The sequence below is a fragment of the Macrotis lagotis genome, chromosome 1 (genome assembly GCF_037893015.1).
Source record: "Macrotis lagotis isolate mMagLag1 chromosome 1, bilby.v1.9.chrom.fasta, whole genome shotgun sequence".
Taxonomy (NCBI): Eukaryota; Metazoa; Chordata; class Mammalia; order Peramelemorphia; family Peramelidae; genus Macrotis; species Macrotis lagotis.
Window position 1 is genome coordinate 357723492 of NC_133658.1, and position 24280 is coordinate 357747771.

A 24280-nucleotide genomic window follows, 5' to 3' on the forward strand; every position below is an offset into this window, starting at 1 on the left:
CAGCAAAAATGAATGTCCTCTTCCAGGGAAAAAGATGGGCTTTCAATGAACCAGGGGAATTTCAAATTTTCCTGTTGGAATGGCCAGAGCTGAACAGAAGGTTTGATCTTCAAATATAGGACTCAGGTGAAGCATAGAGATTGGAGGAGAGGGGGGAAATATGAGGGACTTAATAATGATGAAATACATGTATTCCTGTATAGAAAAATGACACTGATAATACTCATATGAACCTTCTCAGCTAATAGAGCAGGTAGAAGGAGCTTTTATAGATGAAGCACAGGAGAAAGCTGAATTTGAAGATAAAATATGGTGTAAAAATGGAGTCAATACAAAAAAGGGAAATGTAATGGGAGAAAGAAAAAGGAGAGGGGGAATAGGCCAAGATATTTCATATAATAAGATTTTTCTTCATTACAATGAGCTATTGCAATGATATGGAAGGGGGGAAGGCAAGGGGGAATGAGGGAACCTTTGCTCTCATCAGAGGTGGCTAGGAGAGGAAACAGCATATATACTCAATGGGGTATAGACATCTGTAGTAAGAAGGGGGGGACAGGGAGAAGGGGTGGGGTTGTGAATGATGGAGGAGAGGATGGACCATGGGGGGAGAGTGGTCAGATATAGCACATTTTCTTTTTTACTTCTTGCCCAGGGGCAGGGATTGGATGGCCTGTCCGGGACCATAGGGTCAGGTGGATGCTGGGCCTAAGGGGTGGTATGGGGGCTCAGGGCCTCTTGGCCCCGGACCAGGGATCTGTCTGCTGTGCCACTCAGCTACCCTACAGCAGAGTTAGAGTTAAAGGAGAGAGAAAATATAGTACATGGTAGTGGAGAAATAAGAAAGGAGGGAGTTGAGATCAGCAATGGTAGCGGTGGAAAAATATGGAAGTAACTTTTGTGATGGACTTATCATAAAGAATGTGATCCACCCGTAACAGAGTTGTTGGTGTTGGAACAAAGACTGAAGCACATTTATTATTATTATTATTATTATTATTATTATTATTATTATTATTATTATTATTTTGTGTGTGGGGGTGCAGGGCAAATGGGGTTGGGTGGCCTGCCTGGGGCTGCATAGCAGGGTGATTGTTGGGTGTCTGAGGCCAGATTTAGACCCGGGTGCTCCTGGCTCAAGGGCCAGTGCTCTGTCTGCCACCCAGCTGCCCCTACTATTATTACTATTTTATTTTATTTTGGGTCTTTTTTTCTCTTTTTTTTGTTTTTTTGCAGGGCAGTGGGGTTGGGGTGGCTTGCATGTCACATGGCTGGGTGATTGTTGGGTGTATGGGGCTGGATATGGGCTCAGGTGCTCCTGGCTCCAGGGTCGGTGCTCTGTCCATTGTGCCACCTGGCCATACCTACAATTATTACTATTACTTTTTTTAAAATTTTAATTTTTTTCTCTCCCCTTTACATTATCACTCAAGCAAGTCTATTTTTTTGGGGGGGAGGGGGTATTTTGTTTACTCTCAAACAAGAATATTTTATTAATGTATAAAAATCATTATTGGTACAAAATGAGAATAAATAAATATTAAATAAAAAAACCATGAAAATGAGGGCGACTAGGTAGCTTAAAATATTATTTGAAAAATCATTTAAGAAATAATCAGTGGTGGCTAGGTGGCACAATGGATAGAGCATCGACCCTGGAGTCAGGAGTACCTGAGTTCAAATCTGGCTTCAGATACTTAATAATTACCTAGCTGTGTGACCTTGGACAAATCACTTAACCCCTTTGCCTTGCAAAAAAAAATATGAAAATGTCAGTTTTGATAAAAGGGCTAAGACAGTTATAGGAAAAAAATAAAATACACAGTAAAATGTGAATAGTTCCTGAAGAAATTAACAAAATGCGATGAGGAAATTGAAGGAGGAAGAAATGATCCCTAGGGGCGACCAGTATCTAATCTGATATTCTTTAAGATGGGATTAATATTTCTTTATCTATTTATTTCTGATCAGAAGATAGTCTCTTAACCTTTAACTAATGGTTATAAAATGTCAGTCCTGCTACAGAAAGTCTGTCTTCCTACAATGTTGACTTCACCTCTGTTATTACTAGCTGGTCCTCTCAATGTTAGTACCTTATCAACAAACTGTTTTTTTTGTTTTGTTTTGATTTTTAGATTTTTGCAAGGCAAATGGGGTTAAGTGGCTTGCCCAAGGCCACACAGCTAGGTAATTATTAAGTGTCTGAGACTGGATTTGAACCCAGGTACTCCTGATTCCAAGGCTGGTGCTTTATCCACTAACGCCACCTAGCCGCCCCCCAACAAACTGTTAAGATTAAAAAAAAATCCTGGATGAGCAGAGAGAAAATCCTATTATTTGTAAACATTTATCTTTAGCATAAGTGAAATTCTTGTCAATAGGTATTTCAGGTAAATATTATAAGGTTAGAGAATAATTTCGTAAAACCATGTTATCTATGCGAAATCTCACTGGTTGACCACCAAAATTTATTTGTATAAAATTCCCCCAAAATATTGTATCATTGTTGGCATTGGTAAGGATGCCATCAACCTATGGGTTTTGGTAAGATCCTAGAAAATTAAACTTCATATATATATATATATATATATATATATATATATATATATACATATAAATGGCTAAATATATGTCTTTGATTTATATAAGCATATTTTTATATTGAATAGCAAACCTCTCAACCTTTAGATATCCTATTCATCCAGGATTATTCATAATCAATAAAAAAATTCAGTGGGATTTTATATTTGATATATTTAATCAATTATATGACTGCAAAATTGATATAACATAGAATATTGTTGGTGAAAGCTTTCAAGTTCCCATGTAAAAATTTCATGGATATACTTGACATGTGTATTCAGTAATCTTGTAAAGATTATACTCAGAGATGAGAAAGTCACTATGAGTTAGTAATCACTTGTGTGTCTCAATTGGTTTTTGAATAAAAATACTTTCAGTGCAAAAAAAAAAGAAAATTAAACTTCATTTATAAAACTGTGTTGTTTCAGTTTTCACCTAAGGTTAATACCAGGAAGACTTTATGGAAGTTGAGACAGATGGGAAGGATTATAGCAGGTGGAGATGAAGACTAAGACCTTCAGTCTGAGACACTTCTAAGCATTCCTGTACCACCCACTGCAGGGAGTTAGGAAAATTGACCCCATTTCATAATATTTTTGTTTCTAGTGGCTGTTCCCTTCTTAGCTGACACTCTAGAGTAGAGAAATGGGATCAAACTCAAAAAGAAACTAATCCTTGCAGGCTGTATATTAACCTTAGAAAACTGCAATTCATAATATCTGTGTTGTATTTTTATTTTGTTAAACATTTCCCAATTCCCTGTTAATCTGATTGACTCAAGTTTGCAGGTCACATGAAAGAGCCACAAATTTAGTACCTTTTCTTGAGAATACAACAGGGATTCACTTCCCACTGGTATCTGAGTTCAGATTTTACAGATAAGAAAGTGAGTTCCAGTGATATAACTCAGGGATAGAGGCAGTAATGAAATAGCTTGTGAGGATTTGTTAGGATTTATTTCTGCCACAGGCAATTGTCTGCAGGCTCATCAAACAGATGGAAAACTTAACATATTTTGTATTAAATGAAAAGCCTTGAGTGAATATTAATCTATCCACTGTCTCTCTAGTATAGTTTAGAGGCTGCTCAGGTGGGTTAAAAATAAGATCAGAAATTTAGACTATGAACAAATTTTGGCTCTTTGTTCTTTGCATGATTTCAGGTGGTCATGAACTCAACTTGATTACCAGGTCTCTTGTTTGAATATTTACATAGTTTCAATTGTTTCTTACTGTCTTTTGCTTTCACCTCTAAAACTTCCAGTAGATGGGGGGGTGCATTATAATCCTGTGACTCTTATATCTCTCAATGAAATACAAAATTTTCAAAGTCCCAAAGCCTAGCCCAGAGCAGATTCTTAGGGTAAAGCTGTCTTCATTTTCTCTGCTCTGTCCTGAGCATGAAAGATTGGGCTTGCAGCTATCCCTGAAGCTTGGGGATTCAATTGTTATTGTTAATAACCCAAGGTTATATAGAAATAAATTGAAGCCAGAATCCATCTATCCCAGCCAATTTCTTACTCAGAGAGAGAAGACACTTCACTTGAGCGCCCCCATGTGAGCATCTGTGAAGACTGCAGAGAACAACACCTTGTCCTGAGTCAGTATCCTGGGAAGAGAATATTGAGCTGGGTGGATAGGAGACTTCCCAGATCTGACATACTGAATTCTATGAATTCTTTTAGGCCTGGACTTTACCAATGATCCTGTGTGACTTTGGGCAAGTTCTTTCCCCTCTCTGAATTTCATTGGCCCTATCTATTGAGAAAATCAAATACTGATTTAGCATTTGATTTCATTCTGTAATTGATTTTATTCTGTAACTGCCTGAGTCATGTTTCTTTGTCTCTGAGTCAAGTTCAGAAGTTCATGAGTCTAGAAGTTGTTTTCCTCTTTGACTTAAATTTAAAAGTTGTTTCCCTATATATTACGTTAATCAAAAGAAAATTGTTGGGGGCAACTAGGTTGCACAGTGGATAGAGCACCAGCCCTGGAGTCAGGAGTACATGGGTTCAAGTATGGCCTCAAACACTTAATAATTACCTAGCTGTGTGGCCTTGGGCAAGCCACTTAACTAACCCCATTGCCTTGCAAAATCTAAAAAAAAAATTGTTGTCTCTCTGCCATTAGCTGCCCTTGAACAATTAGAAGAAATCTATTATCTTTGAAGGGTGCAGTTTGGATGCACCTGGGAGTCTGGTTGGTCATCTCTGAAACCCTGGATGTCCTCCAAGAAGGTTTGGTTTATCACTCTGATACTAAGTAGCCTACAGGTAGATACCACCCATGAGCTTTCCATAGAGAAAAGATAGGAGGGGTTGTTGCTAATTCTGCATCCAGACTTCCATCCAGTCACATTATTTTCTATCTACTATGACACTTAAGACTGTAGCTGATCATATTCTTTTTTTAGGTTTTTGCAAGGCAAATGGAGTTAAGTGGCTTGCCCAAGGCCACACAGCTAGGTAATTGTTAAGTGTCTGAGGCCGGATTTGAACTCAGGTACTCCTGACTCCAGGGCTGGTGCTCTAACCACTTTGCCACCTAGCCGCCCCCATATTTTTTTTTTAAAGAAAGATTTTTTATTTATTTTGAGGTTTACAATTTTACTCCTATTCTTGCTTCTCTTCCCCCACCCCCCACAGAAGACATTCTGTTAGTCTTTACATTGTTTCCATGGTATACATTGATCTAAGTTGAATGTGATGAAAGAGGAATCAAAAATATGGAATGCTTCATGAATTTGCATGTCATCCTTGTGCAGGGGCCATGCTAATCTTCTTTGTATCGTTCCAATTTTAGTATATTTGTTGCCAATCATATTATTTTTAATCTGTGTTTTTGTTCTTTGTTCTCTTGCACTTACATAAGCTATATGAAGGCTAATAAAAGTCTTACTTTGTAGGCTTTTGTCTGACTGAGCTAAAAAACCTCTTTTATCAGCAATCTATAGCCTTACCAATAAATTGAACGTGCTCAGAATGTTGTACTCAGTTTACCTTAATTTCAGTCATCACACTGTAAAATGAGGGGGTTGAACTAGAGGAACTCAAAGATCTGCTGCTAATGCCTTATGACTTTGGACAAGTCACTTTTACTGTCCTTGGTCTCAATTTCCACATCCATATGTAAGGAGGAAGTGGCAATGACTTTTTTTTATGTGGCAATGACTTTTAAGATTTTAAATAACAAAGCCCTGGAATGAGTTTCTGAGGGCACTCTGAAGAGGGCAAAAGATATTATTCCTTGTTCTTGCCTACCATTTTTCATGGTGTTTAGCAGCAGATCTTCTTAGTCAAAAGAAGACACCCCATCCAGAAGCTGGAGAATCAGCTATATAAGTATAATTAAGGATAAGAGACAACTCCAAACAAATATGAGTAACTCAAGGTAAGAAACAAACTCTGAGGACAGGGATCTGTAGCAGCAAAAAAGAGAGCTGGCTATGGACTCAATAGTCAGCCCCGGCAACTGAGAGTTGAATTGTAGGGAAGAGCAGACCTAGGAGCCCAGTTGAATAACCTGACTAGGAGAAAGGAGCTTTGTAAGAATACAAATAAGAAAGAAAATCTTCAAGACCCTACAGTAATACAATAGTGCATTGGCCACCTTCGTTTCCTATATGTGGCCTTATTGCTATTGCATTGTTTCTGCCCACTATTTCCAAAGATGCCACGTGCATTAATGGAAGAGTGAACTTAAGGTTTATTAGGGAGCATATTTTTTGTGTTTGCTATTGTATCTACAATATTTTAGTAAATGCCTTTGATAAAAATCTAGTTGGGTCCACAGACTGATTGTTAATATAAAACACAGTGTTAGGGGTTTTTGAGATACATTATTAGGAGTGCAGGTCTGCAGTATTAATCCTAGAATATAGAATAGATACTGCCCACTGAGGATGCTTTTGTACTCTGTGGGTGCAAAATGAAGTTTGGGAAGTATATCATAAGGGACTGTAATATGTAAAACAAAGAAGTTAGAAACTACCTTTAAGATTCCTTTCAGTTCTAAACCTATGATTCTCTTGTCCCTTCTAGCTTTGAGCTTCAGATACTATGAATCTTTCCTTGTGTTTTCTCATTTTCACCACTGCCTTCCAACCATTGCCTCTGGATCTTTGTTCCTGGAACAGGGAGGAACTAGGATACAAGTCACAACCTGGATCTGCTTCTTCCCTAGTAATGCCCTGAAGGCAAAACTGTGAAAGTGGTTAGTTTGTAGAAGCACTGGGCCCTTTCTAATCTAGGCTCTCAGAATTTTCTACTCATTCCCTAACCTTATTTCTACTTGGTTGTAAATGTGTGGTATTCCTTCTCAGGGATTTATCAAATTGGCCCCAAAGCTAGGATTAATGTGGTCTAATCAGTAGAAAGAGCACTTGATTTAAGGGTCAAAAACTGAGTTCATATCCTGGCTCCAACAGTTACTAGTTGTTGTAACTTTGGGCAAATAAATAATTTAAACCTCTCCAAGCCTCGGCTTCCTGATCTATAAAATCGGAATGAGAATGGTTAGAGATGATGATTAGAGAGCTGACCTAGGTTCAAGTCCTTTATTTGATACTTACTCATTGTAAGACCATGTCAGGTCACTTACAATCTTTTAGGGCTTCGTATTACTCTCCAAAAATATAGTTACAGTCATGGTGCTCACCTGCACCAGTAGAGGAACTTTCAACACTTGGAATGCTGATGAAATCAAAGAACTGAACCAAAAAAAACAATAAAACTAAAAAACTTTATATTAACTACCTGTTATGAGGAAAAGGTTTTGAAAACTCTAAAGGATAATAGAAATGTGATCAATGCAGTATTAAGTTGTTGACTAGAGCCATTGAACTTATGAGTCAGAAAGACCTGGGTTTAAATTCCATCACAGTTATTTATGAATTCTATGACCCTAGGCAAGTTACTTAATCTCTATGCCTCAGTTTCCTTATCTATAAACTGAGGGGGCTGCACACAATGATCTCATCCTTTTTAGACTTCTCTGAAGCATTTCATACTGTTTATCATTACTCCTCTTAAATAATTACACCTTTCAGAGTTTTCTCTATGTAGCGTAAGAACATTTCTGGTTCTCCTTTATTTTATTTATATATTTTTTATTTTTATTTATTTAAGGCAATGGGATTAAGTGACTTGCCCAGGGTCATATAGCTGGGTAATTATTAAGTGTCTGAGAACCAATTTGAACTCAGATCCTCCTGACTCAGGGCCTGTGCTCTATCCACTGGGCCATTAAGCTGTCCCTTGGTTCTCCTTTGACCTGCCCAATGGCAGTGTCTTCTGTGTGGAAAGTTGCATCAGCCAAGCAAACTTATGAGGTTTGCCCATGTACCAGACTCCTATTAACATATCATGTTAATCACTTTTTTGAGTGTTATTGCTAAATTAGCACTTTCCTCAAGCTTCATACATCATATAATATTGTTACTGAATACAATGTCCTCCTGGTTTTGTCCATTTCACTTTGCATCAGTTCATGCAAGTCTTTCCATGTTTTTCTGAGCACATTCTACTTATCATTTCTAATAGCAAAATAGTTTTCCAGGTCAACCATATTATTACAACTTGTTTGGCCATTTCTCAATTGATGGGCATTCTCTCAATTTCCAGTTCTTTGCCACAGGAAAGGAGCTGCTATAAATATCTTTGTACATATAGGTTCTTTTTCTTTTGTTTTTTTTTTTTTTTTTTACTTCTTTTGGAATATAGAGCTAGTAATGGAATTGCCAAAAGGTATGCTTGGTTTTATAAGCCTTTGAGCAGAGTTTCAAATTGTTCTACATAATGGTTGAATCAGTTCACAACTCCACCACATGTTATCACTTAGAATTATACTTAGGTGTTTGTATCTTATACCCCCCTACTATATTACAAGCTATGTGAGGGCAGGGATCATATCAGAACTGGAAAGGACCTTATAGAGCATCTTTGTCCAACTTTATAGCAGGACTGAAAGGAGTGGAACCTGGTGCCTAATATAAAAGTTCTAATTTAGCAACTAAAGTTAGACAGTAAATCAATGAAATCCCAACCAATAGCAAACATTATTGGAAATCTAATTCCATAAAGACTAGATCCACTACATAATCTCAACTGTGTCTTCACTGAAGTAAGACAATCTTTTTACACTTCCTAATACATTTACTATCCCTCCCACTCTCCATTATCACCTTTTCCTACTCTCTTCAGACATTCCATACCTCCCTCTCTACCCTCTTACCTGAAAACCTTGTCTCATGTTTTACTAAAAAAAAAATCAAAATCCTTACTGATAACTACCTCCTTTAATATTGGGGTCCATATCTTGCCCTTCTACTTCTAATATGTTGCCCATTTATTTCCTCTGAGGAGGACCAGTTTTCAGATTTAGACATGGGAAGCCTACCTTGAGTCAGAATTTTTGTTCTGTCATTAACTTCCTTTGTGATCTTGGGGAAACTACTGACTCTCTTTGGGCCTTCTTTAGCATCATCATCTATGAAATGGAGTTAATAATCTCTGCATACTTCCATGGGATTGTTGCAGGGCTAAAGTGATATCACTTTGACTTGCTAGCCACATATAGATAGGTAGCATTGTCTTTTTTTTTTTGCAAGGCAATGGGGTTAAGTGGCTTGCCCAAGGCCACACAGCTAAATAATTATTAACTATCTGAGACAGATTTGAACTCAGGTCCTCCTGACTCCAGGGCCAGTGCTTTATCCACTGTACCACCCAGCTGCCCCAGCATTGTCTTTTATTGAGTAGAAAGGCTGCTATGCTTAGAGTCAGAGATTGTTGTTTGGTCATTCAGTTGTATCTGACTCTTTGTGACCTCATGGATCACACTGTCCATAGGATTTTCTTTGGCAAAGATATTGGAGTGGTTTACCATTTCCTTCTCTAGTAAATCAAGACAAACAGGTTAAATGATTTGCCTGGGATCACATAGCTATTAAGTTTCTGAGGCTGGATTTGAACTCAGGTCTTCCTTACTCTGGACCCAGTGTTCTATCCCCTGAACCCCTACTGCTGGGATTCAGTGAACTTACATTCAAATCTCAGCTCTACCCCTACTACAATTATGAACCCGAGTTTCTGAGTCTTATTTACCTTTTCTATAAAATGATGAGGTTATAGTAAATAGTCTTTGAAAATTCCTTCTAGCTCTAAATGTATAATCCTATATGCTAAATATGTGTTTGATTTTATTTTTGTGTTTTGTTTTTATTCCTTTTTTCATATGGAAAAGAAAAGAGGTTAGCGGTAAGAGAAAGTTTACAGGGTGAGAGGGACATGGATGACTAGCTCCTAAAATCTTTTTTTAAAATTTTTCTTTATTTAAGGCAATGGGGTTAAGTGGCTTTCCCAAGGTCACACAGTTAAGCAATTATTAAGTGTCTGAGATCGGATTTGAACTCAGGTCCTCCTGCCTCCAGGGCCATTGCTCTTTCCACTGTGCCACTTAGCTGCCACAAGTTCCTAACATCTTAAGTCACCTGGTCATCCCTTTCCTGAAAGAGGAATCCTTTTATGACATTTAAAATTGCCCCTACTCCAACCCCCATGCCTGGTCAAACTTCTTAAGATGCTTTTCAACCAGGGGCGGAGCCAAGATGGTGGTGTGGAGGCAGGAATTCCTGGAAACTCATTCCCCCCAAAATCCAAAAGCCATCAAATGATGACTCTAGCCAAAATTTAGAGGGTCAGAAACCACAGAAAGACTGAATGATATAATTTCCCAGTCCAAGACAACTTGGAAGTTCTGTGGGAAAGATCTATTTTACTGGGACTGGGGGCTAGAAAAAGCTGCTTGCAATTGCAACCAAGTACCAAGATCCCACACCTGGGTCTGTGGCAGAGGGGGGGCAATTACCAGACCTCTTGGCCTAGGGATCACCTGAAACAGCTTGATGGGGTGGTGAGAGGACTCTGCCTAACCAGAGTAAGTGCAGAACTAGCACCAGCCTCAGAGCAACCTGGCGGTGAGACCTGCAGTGGGAATCGGGGAAGCCAGCCTGTACCTCCAGAGTGCAAACAGTAAGGGGGTCAGGGGAGGGGCAGGACTCAGCTGTTCGCCCACACCCAAATCCAGGTTGCAGTTTGGGCTCCCACATGACCATAGCTGAGCAGGGAACCCTCCTCACACCTCCAGGGCAGAGGGGAGCGCCTGTGGGCATCCATATATCAAAGCACAGTCAAGAGAGCAGTTAAAGCCTCTCATATTACCTTGGAGGAATTAAGGTCCCTGTGGGCTATCCTCCAAACCCCTTAAAACCTTGGAAATGTGGTAAATCAGTCATAGGCTGAGGAAATGAGCAAAGAAAAGAAAAAGAAGAATCTGTCCATAGAAAATTACTTCGGACCCATGAAAGATTTAGAAGATGACAAAATCGAAGCTTCTGTACCCAAAACCTCCAAGAAAAACAGAAAATGGGCTCAGGCTTTGGATGAGCTCAAAAAAGACTTTGAAAAGCAATTAACGGAGGTAGAGAAAAAATTAGGAGGAGAAATGAAAGCAATGCAGATAAATCATGAAAACCAAATCAGCAGCTTGGTGAAAGAAATAAGAAAAAATACTGAAGAAAATAATGTTAAAAACCAGTTTAGGCCAAATGGAAAAAGCAACACAAAAGACAAATGAAGAGAAGAATGCCTTTAAAAGAAGAATTGGCCAGCTGGAAAAGGAGATAAAAAAGCTCTCTGAAGAAAATAACTCCTTAGGGGCGGCTAGGTGGTGCAGTGGATAAAGCACCCACCCTGGAGTCAGGAGTACCTGGGTTCAAATCCGGTCTTAGACACTTAATAATTACCTAGCCATGTGGCCTTGGGCAAGCCACTTAACCCCATTGCCTTGCAAAAACCTAAAAAAAAAATAACTCCTGGGGCGGAGCCAAGATGGTGACAAGAAGGGATCGAGTCTTAGGAGCTCTCTGATAAAACTCATCAGCTAAGGACTCTAACTAAACATTTGAGAGACAGAACCCATAAAGGGACCCAGTGAGGCAGTTTTCCTACTCAAGGTAACCTGGAAAAGAGCAGAAAGGCTCTGCTCCCCAGGATCAGAGAGGCGGCCTGCCAGAGGGGTGGCCCGCCAGGGCAAAAGAACTTCAGCCTCCTGGAGGCAGCCCCAGGGCGCTGGGAGTCTCAGCTCACAGCAGCGGGGGAGTCTTCTGAGCTGCACTCTGAGGAGCACCAAGCACAAAGTGGGGAGACAGTAGGGGACCTCTGCCAGAGGGAGCACGTGGAGCCCAGCCCTCAGGGCACACAGCAAGCAGCTTGGTCTTTCGGAAGCCCAGACCTGGAAACAGAAGCAGGTGGAGCCTGTAAGCAGGAGCCCCCAGGGCATGAGCCCATTGAGCTGAGGGAGGGGAGTGAAGAGAGACTGCAGAGCTCTGTCCTCTGCCCCTGGAACAGGACTCTGGGGCTCTGACCACATTCAGATCCTGATCACAGTCTAGGCCCCCCCATAGAACAGCAGGGCCCCCCCACCTCAGCCCCGTGGCAGAGGGGGGCGCTTATGGTCATTCACAGACCAGGAGGGACAGAGCCTCACACACTGAAACCTTTGTGGGAGTGTCCCAAAAGCTCAGGAAGCACTCCAAACCAGGCCCAGGCTGGGAAAATGAGCAAGCAGAGAAACAAAAGGAAGACTATTGAGAAATATTTTGCAAACTAGCCCAAGAAGGATCAAAATACTCAGTCTGAAGATGAGGAAGCACAAGCTCCTGCATCTAAAGACTCCAAGAAAAACAGAAATTGGGCTCAGGCTATGACAGAGCTCAAAAAAGACTTTGAAAATCAAATGAGGGAGTTGGAAGAAAAACTGGGAAAAGAAAGGAGAGAGATGCAGGAAAAACATGAAAATGAAGTCAGCAGCCTAGTCAAGGAAATCCAAAAAAATGCTGAAGAAAAATAGCATCCTAAAAACCAGCTTAGGTCAAATGGATAAAATAGTTCAAAAAGTTACTGAGGAGAAGAATGCTTTAAAAAGCAAAATTGGCCAGATGGAAAAGGAGATAAGAAAACTCTCTGAGGAGAACAAATCCTTCAGACAAAGAATAGAATTCAGGGAGATTGATGAATTTACCAGAAATCAGGAATCAATACTTCAAAACAAAAAAAAAAAAAGAAAAGTTAGAAGAAAATGTGAACTATCTCATTGAAAAAAACAACTGATATGGAAAACAGATTTAGGAAAGATAATTTTAAAATTATTGGAATACCTGAAAGTCATGATCAGGAAAAGAGCTTTGACATCATTTTCAAAGAATTACTACAGGAAAATTGCCCTGATATTCTAGAAGCAGAGGGCAAAATAGAAATGGAAAGAATCCACCGATCCCCCCGAGAAAGAGATCCCAAAAAACCAACCCCTAGGAATATTATAGCCAAGTTCCAGAACTCCCAAGTCAAAGAGAAAATATTACAAGCAGCCAGAAGGACACAGTTCAAATATCATGGAGCTGCAGTCAGGATCACGCAGGACTTAGCAGCAACTACATTGGAAGCTCGTAGGGCTTGGAATACAATATACCAGAAGGCAAAAGAGCTTAGAATGCAGCCAAGAATGAACTACCCAGCAAGGCTGAATGTCCTCTTCCAGGGAAAAACATGGACTTTCAATGAACCAGGGGAATTTCAAATGTTCCTTTTGGAATGGCCAGAGCTGAGCAGAAGGTTTGATCTTCAGATACAGGACTCAGGTGAAGCATGGAGATTGGAGGAGAGGGGGGAAATATGAAGGACTTAATGAGGATGAACTGCATGTATTCCTGCATAGAAAAATGACCCTGATAATAACTCATATTAATCTTCTCAGTTAATAGAGCAGGTAGAGAGAGCTTTTATAGTTGAAGCACAGGAGAAAGCTGAATTTGAAGATAAAATATGGTGTAAAAATGGAGTCAATAGAAAAAAGGGGAAATGGAATGGGAGAAAGAAAAAGGAGAGGGGGAATAGTCCAAGATATTTCACATAAGATTTTTTTTTATTACAATGAGCTATTGCAATGATATGGAAGGGGGAATGAGGGAACCTTTGCTCTCATCAGAGATGGCTAAGAGAGGAAACAGCATATATACTCAAGGGGGTATAGACATCTGGAGTAAGAAGGAGGAGGGAGCAGGGGGAAGGGGTGGGGATGTGAATAAAGGAGGAGAGGATGGACCATTGGGGGAGAGTGGTCACATATAACACATTTTCTTTTTTACTTCTTGCAAGGGGCAGGGATTGGATAGCCTGTCTAGGACCATAGGGCCAGGTGGATGCTGGGCCTAAGGGGTGGTATGGGGGCTCAGGGCTTCTTGGCCCCAGGACCAGGGATCTGTCTGCTGAGCCAGTCAATGACCCTACAGCAGAGTTAGAGTTAAAGGAGAGAGAAAATATAGTACATGGTAGTGGAGAAATAAGAAAGGAGGGAGTTGCGATCAGCAATGGCAATGGTGGAAAAATATGGAAGTAACTTTTGTGATGGACTCATCATAAAGAATGAGATCCACCCATGACAGAGTTGTTGGTGTTGGAACAAAGACTCAAGCACATTTTTTGTTATTATTATTTGGGGGAGGGTGCAGGGCAAGTGGGGCTGGATGGCCTGCCTGGGGCCACATAGCAGGGTGATCCTTGGGTGTCTGGGGCTGGATTTGGACCCAGGTGCTCCTGGCTCAAAGGCCAATGCTCTGTCTGCCACCCAGCCACCCCTACTATCTCATTACTATTTTATTTTATTTTGGGTCTTTTTTTTTCTTATTTTTGGTTTTTGCAGGGCAGTGGGGATCGGGTGGCTTGCATGTCATACGGCTGGGTGATTGTTGGGTTTACGAGGCTGGATATGAGCTTGGATGCTCGTGGCTCCAGGGCTGGTGCTTCGTCCATTGAGCCACCTGGCCATACCTACAATTATTACTATTATTTTTTTTTAATTTTAATTTTTTTCTCTCCCCTTTACTTTCTTCGCTCAAGCAAGTCTATCTATATTCATGGGGGAGGAGGCATATTTTGTTTACTTGTAAATAAGAATATTTTATTAATGTAAAAAAAATTTGTACAAAATGAGAATAAAAAAATAAATAAAAAAAAGAGTCAGCAGAGAAGTGAAAAATGCTTAAATCACGGCTCTTCAGTTCTGTATGTTGTGGAAAACAATTGGAAATCAAGTAAATGTCCTTCAATTGGGGAATGGCTTAACAAACTGTGGTATATGTATGTCATGGCACACTATTGTTCTATTAGAAACCAGGAGGGATGGGAATTCAGGGAAGCCTGGAAGGATTTGCATGAACTGATCCTGAGCGAGATGAACAGAACCAGAACACTGTACAACCTAACAGCAACATGGGGGTGATGATCAATTTTAATGGACTTGTTCATTCCATCAGTGCAACAGACACAGTTTTGGGGTATCTGTGATGGAGAATACCATCTGTACCCAGAGAAAGAACTGTGGAGTTTGAACAAAGACTATTACCTTTAATTTTAAAAAAAATTATCTAACTTATTATGTAATTTTGCTCTCTCTTATACCTTGTTTTTCTTCCTTAAGGATATGATTTCTCTCTCATCACATTCAACTTAGATCAATGTATACCATGGAAACAATGTAAAGACTAACAGACTGCCTTCGGGATGGGGGTGGGGAGCAAGATTAGGGGAAAATTATAAAATTCAAAATAAAATCTTCCTTTATTAAAAAAAAAATAACTCCTTCAAATGCAGAATGGAACTAAAGGAAGCTGGTGACTTTGTGAGAAATCAGGAAGAAATAAAACCATTCCCCCCCAAACACCCCAAATCAGAAGAAAATGTAAACTATCTCATTGGAAAAACAACTGACTGTGAAAACAGATCCAGAAGAGATGATTTTTTTAAAACACTTTAACATTTTATTTGTTTGCCAATTATATACAATAGTAATATGTACCCATCATTTTTTGCAAGGCTCTGAATTCTACAATTTCCCCCCCTCATCCCTTTCCTTCCCCCCCCAGAAGGCTGTCTGACAGTCTCTACATTGTTTACATGCTATACATTGATGAAAATTGAATGTTATAAGAGTAAACATAAGAATAAACATAACCCCCCCCAAAAGATGAGAAACCTCAAGAATAGAGAAAGAAAAAAAATGCGCTTCAGTCTGTGTTCAGATTTCAATGGCTCTGTCTCTGGGGTGAGTTGCTTTCTTTATCATAAGTCCACCAGAGAAGTTGCTTCAATATTTTTCCCTCAGTTGCTATTACTAGCTGTACCTCCATTCTATTTCTCCCCACTCTCATTTATTCTATTCCCTCTCTCCTTTCATCCTGGCCCTGTCCAAAAATCTGTTGCATCTGAGTACCCTCTCCCTCAGTCTTCCCTCTCTTCTATCACCTATTCCCCATTCCCTCCCCCCATTCCCCCTCATCCCATCCCTTTCCTCCCATCCTTCAGGGCAAGACAGATTTCCTCACCCTATTAAGTGTGTATGTCATTTCCTCCCTGAGCCATTTCCAATGAGAATGAAGGCTCACTAATTCCCCCTTGCCTTCCCGGCCCCCTCCACTCCATTTTTTTGGCTCTTATGTGAAATCTCTCAGCTTCTTCTTCATCTCCTTTTCCTTCCTCCCAGTACTTCCCCCATCGCCCATTGACTCCATTTCTTTACCACATCATACCATTATATTCTGCTCCTTCCTATGTCCTGTGTATATGTGCTCCTTCTAACAGCTCTTATAGATGAGAAAGTTCATATGAGTTATCAATATCTTCTTCCCGTGCAAGAATACAAACAGTTCAACATCATCAAGTTCCTCGTAGTTAGTCCTTCTCTACCACTCCCTCTATGGTTCACCAGGTGTCCTGGACTTGGAGATCAAACTTTTTGTTCAGCTCCGGTCATCTCAATAGGAAAGTTTGAAAGTCCCCTGTTTCATCGAAAATCCATCTTTTCCCCTGAAAGAGGATGTTCAGTTTTGCTGGGTAGTTAATTCTCAGTTGTAAACCAAGATCTTTTGCCTTCCAGAATATCATATTCCAATCCCTATGAGCCCTTAATGTAGATCCTGCCAGATCCTGTGTAATCCTGACTGTGGAGCCTCAGTAGTTGAATTGTCTGTTTCTGGCAGATTTTAGAATTTTCTCTTTGATTTGGGAGTTTTGGAATTTGGCTATAATATTCCTAGAAGTTTTTCTTTTGGTCTCCCTTTCAGGGTGTGACCTGTAGATTCTCTTGATTTCTGTTTTACCCTCAGCTTCTAGGATCTCAGGGAAATTTTGCTGTATTATTTCTTGAAAAATGAAGTCTAGGCTCTTCTCCTGGTTGTGGCTTTCAGATAGTCCAATAATTTTTAAATTATTTCTTCTGGATCTGTTTTCAAGGTCAGTTGTTTTTCCAATGAGATATTTCACATTTTCTTCTAATTTTTGGCTTTTTTTGGAAGTGTTTTATTTCTTCCTGATTTCTTGAAAAGTCATCAGCTTCCTTTAGTTACATTTTGCATTTGAAGGAGTTAGTTTCTTCAGAAAGCTTTTTTATCTCCTTTTCCAGATGGCCAAGTCTACTTTTTAAGGCATTGTTCTCCTCATTTGCCTTTTGTTTTGCTTTTTCCATTAGGCCTAAACTGGTTTTTAACATATTATTTTTTCAGTATTTTTTTGCATACCTTTCACCAAGCTGTTGATTTGGTTTTCATGATTTTTCTGCATTGCTCTCATTTCTCCTCCCAATTTTTCCTCCACCTCCCTTAATTGCTTTTCAAAGTCTTTTTTGAGCTCATCCATAGTCTGAGCCCATTTTTCTACTTCTCTTGGAGGTTTTGGATATGGAAGCTTCGATTTTGTCATCTTCTGAGTATGTGTTTTGATCTTCCATGGGACTAAAGTAATTCTCTAGGGTCAGATTCTTCTTTTTCTGTTGTTTACTCATTTCCTCAGTCCAAGACTAATTTACAGCACTTCCAAGATTTTGGGATTTTTTTTTGGGGGGGGACACCCCACTGGGACCTTTTGTCCTCCTAGGTCTTATGATCTCTAGCCTGTGCTTTGATATGTAGAGGACCACAGCACTGCCCTCTGCCCTGGGGCTATGAGAGATCCAGCTTAGTTATTTAGTATGGAGGCCCAAACTGCTATATCTGAGTGTAGGCAAACAGCAGAGTCCTACCCCAGGGAGAGCAGAGAAATCTCTGTAGACTTCCCTTACTGTCTCTGGGAGTGCAGGCTGCTTTCTCCTGATTCTTGCTGCAGGTTCTGTGGCTGTGCTCCTCATTCCATACTCACCCAGGTGCAGTAGAGTTCTCACACCACCCCTTCAAGCTGTTGCTGGTGATTTCTGGGCTGCGCTGGACTGGGCTGGGCTGGGCTGGACTGCCAAGCAGCTTTTTTCCAACCCCTGGTACTGGTGAAGCACACCTTTCCCGCAAAAGTTCTAAGTTATCTTGGACTGGGCAAATGTATCACTCAGTCTTTCTGTGGGTTCTGCCCCTCTAAATTTTGGCTAGATCTATCCTTTGTTTTTTTGGGTTTAGGGGGTCAGAGTTCTCAGGAAATGCTGCCTTCATGCTGCCATCTTGGCTCTCCCCCCCCCCCCCAGAGAGATAATTTAAAAATTATTGGGAAACCTGAAAATCACAGCCAGGAAAACAGCCTAGACTTCATTTTTCAAGTAAAATTGCCCTGAAATCCTAGAAGCAGAGGGTAAAATAGAAATTGAGGGAATTCACTGATCACCTCTGGAAAGAGATCCCAAAAGAAAAACTTACAGGAATATTATAGTCAAATTCCAAAACTCCCAAGTCAAAGAGAAAATACTAAAAGCTGGCAGAAACAAACAATACAACTACGGTGGCTCTATAGTCAGGATTACACAGGATCTGGCAGCATCTACATTGAGGGCTCATAGGACTTGGAATATGATATTCCGGAAAGCAAAAGATCTTGTTGTACAGATGAGAATCAGCTACCCAGAAAAACTAAACATCCTCTTTCAGGGGAAAAGATGGACTTTCAGTGAAACTGGAGACTTTCAAACTTTCTTATTGAAACAACCAGAGCTGAACAGAAAATTTGATCTCTAAATACAGGACTTGGGGGAACCATAGAGGGGGTGGATTAGAAGGATTAATTATGAGGAACTTTAAGGAGCATATATAGACAAGGCACAGGAAGGAGCTGAATATAATGGTATAATATAGTATAAAGATGGAGTAAATAGATGATAAAGGAAAAGTACTGGGAGGAAGAGAAAGGAGAGTAAGGAAGGGCTAAGATGTTTCACATAAAAGTCAAGAAAAATGGAATGGGGAAGGCGAGGGGGAATGAGTGAACCTTCATTCTCATCATAAATGGCTCAGACAGGAAATAACATACACACTTAACATGGTATAGAAATCTATCTTATCCAAGAAAGGGATGGGGCAAGAGAGAGTTTGGGGGGGGTGGGGAAGGGGAGAGTAGGTGATAGAAGAGAGGGAAGTTCGTGGGAGAGGGGACGCAGATACAACACACTTCTGAATAGGTACAGGATGAAAGGAGAGAGAGGAAAGAATAAATGAGAGTGGGAAGGAATAGAATGGAGGGAAATAGTAATATCAACTGTGGGGAAAATATTGAGCAACTTCTTTGGTGGACTTAGTATAAGGAAGGCAATTCATCCCAGAGACAGAGCCATTGGAATCTGAACAAAGACTGAAGTACATTTTTTTTTCTCTTTCATTATTCTTGAAGTTTCCCATCTTTTTTTGGGGTGGGGTGTAGGAGGGTTTTACAACAAGATTATTGTAATAATACAAAACAAACAAACAAATAAATAAAAATAGATGCAGAAAAAAAAAAGATGCCTCACAACCCCTAGGGATCCTCTATAGGGCTTTTCTCTATTTCTCTTTGTCTCTATTCTGATTTGTCTCTATTCTTCACTTTCCCAGGACCTGGGAAAAATCTCCCATTGATCCTGGGGTGCTTAGGTTTGAGACTTCTGGAAAAGTGACCACACCAAAAATAAGAGTAGTGGGTTTGTTGTCATTTGTGTTTCTTTCTCAAAGAGGACCAAGATATCAGGAAGATAATGCCCTGACTTGCGAGTGAATTGGATTTAATTAAGGGAGGGCTGTGCAAAGTCAATAGCCTCACTCTCTCCTCCAGAGCCATCTGGGTGCAGTGGTGGAGACAAGGCAGTAAGAAGAATGAAGAAGGAACCTGGAGTTGCCCCAATTTTAAAAGGACCGGATTGGCCAAGGCAAGAGGCAGGACCTGATGACACAAGCCAATGGGAGACTTTGGTGAGCTCTCCCTCCCCTTTCTTCTCAACTTAGACAAACATTTATTAAGTCTACAGTGTGTTAGGCCCAGTAATATGCTGGGTCTGAGGGGTGGGGTAGGTGATGAATCAGACTTGGCACCTGCCTTCCCTTAGTGCCCAGGTCAGAAGAGGATTTGACACAGATAACAATTCCTCTGACATTCAATTACGTGTGACCTTCCCCTGCTTTACCTTCTCCTTATAGAGTTTTGCTGAGAAAAGTAAATAGTAAATGAATAGAACTAAAGGTCATGTGGCATGTGAGACCTGGAGTGTTTGTATGTGTGTGTGAGGTGTGGGGGTGGAGGTAGAGGAGTCTTCCCCACCTCCACTATCATCTCCTACAGGCTCCCTAGTCTGCCAACACATGAGACGCTGGGTTTACAGAGAGGTGAGGTGTGGGTTGGTAAATATTTAACAACTGACTCTCCAGAAGAAAAAAGTATGTATGACACATTTTTAAGTTCAATCTCTCATTAACACCCTCCCCATCACTTTTCTAAGTATTTAGACTTAAGAACATCAACAAAACAATAAAGTTCTGATTTATAATATTTGCTAATTTCTGAAGTGTTGTTCTTCCCACTGAAATGTTTATACTTGGCTGGGCAGGTTCAATCTCTCCCCAACACACCCCTGGGTGTGTGTCAGAGGTTGAGTCAGAGAGACAGATTTTTCTAGCTATTTGGAGGTAGCTGAGTTGGGCACTTAAGTCCACTCCTCAAGGCCAGTCTCTCACAAGAGGAGCAGGGACTACAGTGTCTACAAAGAAAAACTTGAGGCTTGGCTGCCCCTTAATCCCTCAAAATATCCTTTCCCCCCTCACAAAGGTACAGACTAAGACACTGGGCTAAGACATCATCACTAGAAGGTTCTTGTGAATTGCAGTGCAATGTGGTGGGCAGACTAGGAGAAAGGAGAACTACCCAGCTTCAAATCCCATTTTAAATCTTAGCTTTGTGATCATGGGCTTATCACTTAATCTTTTAAAAGTCTTAATTTTTTCATCTGTAAAGTGGAGAAAGCATTTGTACTACTTACTCTCACAGGGTTATTGTGAGGAAGTGATTTTACAAATCTTAACATACCATACAAATATGTTATAAATTGGAGAAGAGAGTAATGCTTAGGGCATCAGAGATTGGGATTCAAGATATGTGGACTTTGGAGGCAGTCTTCTGGGAACATCCAGTTCAGCATGATAGATAGAGAGGATAAAACCCAGAATAAGGAAGGAATCTGCTAAAGGTCACACAGCAAGTGGCACAGCTGAAACTAGAACCCAGAGCTCCAAACAGATTCCAAGATTCTGTCCACCACATCATGGGTCCATGAAATTTTATCCACTACTCATTTTCACCCATGCTTCACTTTCCCCTTTCTACTATTCCCTAAGCATCCTCAGACACCAAGCTCAAGGCGAAACACATAGACATTTTCCCACATATTCAAAGTTCCAAGCCTAACTCTGACCTTTCTTGAATTCTTTGTCTTGAAAACAAATCTATCAACAACATTAACTGAATGCTTAGATATGAAACTCTCAGCATTGAAGAGTAAAACAAGGAAGGGTGAGACAATAGTTCCTATCCTAGAATCCAGGATCCCAAAGCTGGAAGCTTCCTCAAGTCAACCAATAGCTGAACAGTAATCCCATTTACAATATCTCCAAAAAGTAACCAAGACCTCTAATCTTAGAAACTTGCTTTTTTTTTCCAAATAATTATTTTTAATTTATTAACCATCAAGTACAAGAGATAAAAAAATGTAAAAAAGGGGGAAAATGGTAATTACATATGTTTATGTATGTTTGTATATATAAAATTTTCTATACTTGTTAACAGATAGAATAAAACAATTAAAGTTTGCTCTTTATCCCTTTCTGATTCCATCTGAAACTGTAACCTTTTCAGCATATTCCAAAGTTGGATAACTGGTTGCTAAGTATTAATTCCTATAGAGCTGAAAAATGCTGTCTTTGAATTCTAATCAGTTTCTACTTATACCCTCATCAATCTACCAAAAATCAACCAACAAGTATGCCAAGTACTATCTCAGGTACTGGGGTCACCAAAGTACAATATATGTAAAAAGGTAATGGGGGGGCTCTAGATAAGCTCCCTTATATGTGACAGTCTTTCAGTATTGTTAGTTATTATATGACTTCAATCTGGAAGGGATCTTAAAAATCTGGAGTCTCTTTCAATTTGGAAAGGATTTTAAAGACTTTGTGGTCCAATACTTTCATTGTTCAGCTGGTCAGGGGAACAGTCTAGACTCTAAATCTGGCCCTCTGAAGCCATACCCCAAATTCTTTCTAGTAGAATAATTCAAATAATGAGAGCAGCATTTTTGGTCTTCATCTCTTCCCCAGGTCTCTTCCTCAGATCTATTAGAGCTTACTATAAGGAAAGGGCTAAGGAATGGTGATAGTGCTGAGCCCCAAATGGAGAGGTGGGACCACTTATGGCAAGGGGCTGTTCTTGTGCAGCTTGAAGGGAGGCATAAGAAACATCTCTGTTCTTTTTTCCCCTTCACCTTCTCTAAGGGAGATGTTCATTCCTGCTTAGGAGGGACCACTCTTCTTCTTGTGACCACTCTTCTTGAGGGAGAGGGCATACTGGATTAGGATTCTATTTTCTCCTTTAAATATTGTTCATTTAGGATAAGGATGGGGAACCTTTTTGTTGCCAAGGGTCAGTTGGATATTTTTAACATCATTTGTGTGCTATATTTGATTAAACATCTAATTCACCCACCTCTAAAAAGCTCCTAGATATATTGAATTTCAAGTTCCCATCTGCAGTTGCCTTATCAACTCCAGAACAATACAGCCAAGGCTGGAGGTTTCCCACCCCAATCTAGGAGATAAGATCAGATTTGAGCTAACTTTTGATTGTTTTGCCATTATGGCAGTGGGGGAACCTTCTATTACTATGTCTAAGAGCTTGACCTCTTTTTCACCAAATAACAGTTATACAGTGAACACTCATAAAGAATAATATAGAAGCTCACTTATTCAAATCACAGCAAAACAGAAATTAAAGAAGGTTTATAAGATATATGTATATTTTATATATGTATATATAATATGTATTTATATATATATATATATATATATATATATATATATATATATATATATAAATAAAATTACCCAAGGGGCACCTCCCCAAAATCTTTGGAGTGGCAAGCTGGGAGTAGGGATATGATGAAAACTGCCCATTCCTCTAATGTCTTCCCAGAGTCTTTTCCTTCAGCAACCTGAAGTGACATTGGCTTCTTCCATCTTCTGTATTGAAGCTGAAAGCTACATTGATGCCACACTCAGAGAAGACTCCAAAAGAGTACTAGCTGAAAATTGAAACTCCCACATCTCACCAATTCTATCTCACCAATTCTGTCTCACTGCTCCTGCAGGACAGGGCCTTTATCTCCACCAATAAGGACAGAGTCCTTTATCAATAGGTTTTTAGACAAGAGTTAAAATATGGTCTAGCAGAACTAATAAGAAAGAATCAGATTTTCAGGGATGGAAGGAATGTGGGTAACATGTAGTTCAAACCTATTATTTTGCAGAAAAAAAAGCTAAGACCCAAAGAGAGGAAGCAACTTATCCAGGATCTCACAGGGACAGTAGGCCCCTGAAGAGTTAAAAAAAACAATATATATACTTGTAATTTCAATGGGTCTGTGATCTTATTAATGTGGGTGTCCTTCCCCCAGTGGTTCAGATAACAACCCTTCCACACTTTTTCACCCTTTGATTCTTGCCTAGATTCTCTCATAAATCCTCTACACATTATCTACCTAACATATTGGGACTTTCTTTTAGGTCTTTTAGTGTTACATGGATCCAAAAGAAGAAAAAAAAAATAGAATGCTGTATAATGACTAAACTTGGACCTGAGAAGAGATGAGAAAATGGACTTCTCTCCCTTCTTTGCAAAGGTGGGAGAGATTATAGTTGAATACTACTTACATTCTTAAACATGATCATGGCATTGACTAATTTTTCTCAAATGCTTTTTTTATCTCTTTTTAAAATCTTTGTTACAAGGGATATGACTTATTGGGAAGGAAATGGGGAGGTATATGTGTGTGTATAAGTATATATATATATATATGTTTGTGTTTATATGTATATATGTGTATATATATGTATATATGTATACATACATATAAACAAAAGACCAATGAAATATTTTTGAAACACATGATAGGGAGAAGCTAGGTGGTGCTTTGGATAGAGCACCATCCCTGGAGTTAGGAGGACCTGAGTTCAAATCTGACCTCAGACACTTAATAATTACCTAGCTGTGTGGCCTTGGGCTTAACCCCACTGCCTTGTAACAAAAATAAAAACAAAAACAAAACACATGATAATGATTTGCTGCACATGGATGACAGGACTCCATGTTGGTTCTCCATCT

At 39.8% G+C, this 24280-nt stretch overlaps 1 long non-coding RNA gene and 1 other non-coding gene across 2 annotated transcripts in view; one reads left to right on the forward strand and one right to left on the reverse strand.

Moving 5' to 3' along the window:
* LOC141505872 (uncharacterized) overlaps nt 1–23943 on the forward strand; it is a 45161-nt gene extending 21218 nt beyond the window's left edge. Inside the window, exons 2-3 of the long non-coding RNA XR_012473718.1 lie at nt 19691–19827; nt 23683–23943. This is a non-coding gene — a long non-coding RNA (uncharacterized LOC141505872). The remainder of the gene's footprint in view (nt 1–19690; nt 19828–23682) is intronic.
* On the reverse strand, nt 5302–5405 carry LOC141510375 (U6 spliceosomal RNA). Its single transcript, XR_012474871.1, has one exon. It is a non-coding gene; the product is annotated as a U6 spliceosomal RNA (small nuclear RNA).
* Nucleotides 23944–24280: the final 337 nt, after the last annotated feature.